The following is a 2,918-nucleotide window of genomic DNA, read 5'->3' on the forward strand; positions in this document are numbered from 1 at the left end:
GTGCCTTTCCTTTAAGCCAGATGTTGTTCTGTTCTGTTCTCCATCTCACTCCTCTGCTGGAGAACTGATACTTTTGAATTGAGACGCCCTTGGACCACAAGATCAAACCACTCAATCCTAAAGGAAACCAACCCTGAATATTCATTGGAAGGACTGATACTGAAGGTGAAGCTTCAATACTTTGGCCACCTGATGCAAAGAATGGACTCATTGGAAAAGACCCTGATGCTGGGAAAGATTGAAGGCAAAAAGAGAAGGGGGCAGCAGAGGATGAGATAGCATCACCGACTCAATGGACGTGAATCACTAGAAAGACAGAGGAGGCTGGCGTGCTATAGTCCGTGGGGTTGCAAGGAGCCAAATTAGTGACTGAACAACAACCTTTTCGGGAGCTGGCAGATGGCCAAGGGAGCATGGCTGGAATCCCTCTGGGACTAGTTTGTCACCAGAAGCTTGAGTAACTTGCTTAAAATAAATTTGTGATAGACCTAGAGAACTTATTATTTTTAGAATCTGGTGTTCTGTGTTGAGAAAGATTCTGAAGTTAAATCCATCATCTTAGAAACAGAGCCTGAGATAAGCATTAGGTAATTTTTATTTATTTATTTTTTTGAGGGTGTGAACTTAAGGAAAAACCTGTAAAAGAAGGATTGAAGAAGTTAATTAGTTCAGCTGCTCAGTCACGTCCATCTCTTTGCGACCCCTAGAACTGCAGCACGCCAGGCCTCCCTGTCCATCACCAACTCCCAGAGTCCACCCAAACCCATGTCCATTGAGTCAGTGATGCCATCCAACCATCTCATCCTCTGTCATCCCCTTCTCCTCCTGCCCTCAATCTTTCCCAGCATCAGGGTCTTTTCAAATGAGTCAGCCCTTCACATCAAGTGGCCAAGTATTGGAGTTTCAGCTTCAGCATCAGTTCTACCAAAGAACACCCAGGACTGATCTCCTTTAGGATGGACTGGTTGGATCTCCTTGCAGTCCAAGGGACTCTCAAGAGTCTTCTCCAACACCATAGTTCAAAAGCATCAATTCTTCGGCACTCAGGCAATGGCACCCCACTCCAGTTCTCTTGCCTGGAGAGTCCCATGGACGGAGGAGCCTGGAGGGTCGGACACAACTGAGCGACTTCACTTTCACACTTTGGAGAAGGAAATGGCACCCCACTGCAGTGTTCTTGCCTGGAGAATCCCAGGGATGAGGGACCCTGGTGGGCTGCCGTCTCTGGGGTCGCACAGAGTTGGACACGACTGAAGCGACTTAGTAGCAGCAGCAGCAGCAGCAGCAGCTTTCTTCACAGTCCAACTCACATCCATACATGACTACTGGAAAAACCATAGCCTTGGCTAGATAGACCTTTGTTGACAAAGTAATCTCTCTCCTTTTTAATATGCTCTCTAGGTTGGTTATAACTTTCCTTCCAAGGAGTAAGTGTCTTTTAATTTCATGGCTATTGAAGAAGAAAGGGGAAAGAAAGAACCTTGAGCAGAAATAGAATCTGAAAGCCAAACCTTGGCCAGATCACCGAAGAAAGGCTCTAGAGCATAAACCATACCGCCAAATTGAACTGGCCTCTTGTACCTTGTATCAGTCGCTCCTAGGCTTAGAGGTAGAGTAACTTATTAGGTTAGGGCTTCCATTCTGAGAATGGGGCAGCTGTGAGCAGCCAGCACAGCTGCTGGGGGACAGAGTCATGTGCTGGGTAAAAGGGATCTTTGGGAAAAACAGACTGCACTACCACATCCAAGGAAAGGCAGCTAGAATGGATTTGCAAGATCTGCCATTGCCCAGGATGGGAACGTGATGATTAAAGCAACAATTGCTCATCCTGGAAGGAGGGCTGGACCAAATTTCAAATTTCATCATTTGCAGTATGGTGGGAATCAGGGTGGACACAGTCTCTGACTAGGACCAGCCACATAGTTAGCAGGGTCCAGTGCAAAATGAAAATGCAGGGCCCTTGTTGAAAAAAAAAATTTTTTTGTTAATTTCAAGAGAGCAACAATAGGGCATTAAAGCAAGGAGTTTGACAGGAGGCCTGTGTGACAGCACAGATTCTCCCCACCATGAAGCCCATCTGTCCCTGGCAGCTGGGACTTTCAAGCTTAGAGACCAAAGAACAGCAGCCTGGGAGCCAGGCATAGTCACACTGAAGTCAGAGGCGGGCATGTGACCCAGGCCTGGGGGTTGAGCGTAAAAAAGGAGTGGGTGAGCGAGCCTGGAAGGAATGTGGGTCTCTTTTGCAATGCCTCTGGTGTCTTGCTTCTCAGGCTACCCATCTGAGCAACCAACTCACAATATACCGTGGTGGGTATGAGTGTGTGATACACAACAGCTAAAATAGAAGAAAGCCACAAAGCACTGGAGGGCAAGAGGCAAGAGGAGAAAGAGGCTCATTTCTTGGTGCAGAGAAGACTGTAGAGGGTCTTGGCTGGGAAGCATAAACTGAAGGAACTAGAGGAAGGTGGGAGAGGGGTTGACAATTGGGGACACATGTACACCCATGGCTGATTCATGTGAATGTACGGCAAAAACGACCACGATATTGTAAAGTAACTAGCCTCCAATTAAATAAATTCATTTACAAAAAATAAAAATAAACTGAAGGAACCAGAGTGAGACGAGGTGGGGCAAGCACTAAGCCTGGAGCCTTGAACGCCGGCGAGAAGCTTCTGAAGTTTGTAGTCGAGGTGGGGACAGCAGACACCGATCAATTTGGAGGCCGAACAGCAACACAGATCCCTCCCAAAGGTTGGATTGGGACTAAGCATGGAGAGCGGTGAAGAGCCGGCTGACCTCAGGGGTTTCCCGGCACCAACAACTTTTCCCCAGGGGGCGTGGCCTATGGTAGGCGTATCCCCTCTACCGCCCCGCCTCGGCCCCCGCAGGATCCTCTCTCGCCCCACCCCCAGCAGGGC

The sequence above is a fragment of the Oryx dammah genome, unplaced genomic scaffold (assembly GCF_014754425.2).
Source record: "Oryx dammah isolate SB20612 unplaced genomic scaffold, SCBI_Odam_1.1 HiC_scaffold_27, whole genome shotgun sequence".
Lineage (NCBI taxonomy): Eukaryota > Metazoa > Chordata > Mammalia > Artiodactyla > Bovidae > Oryx > Oryx dammah.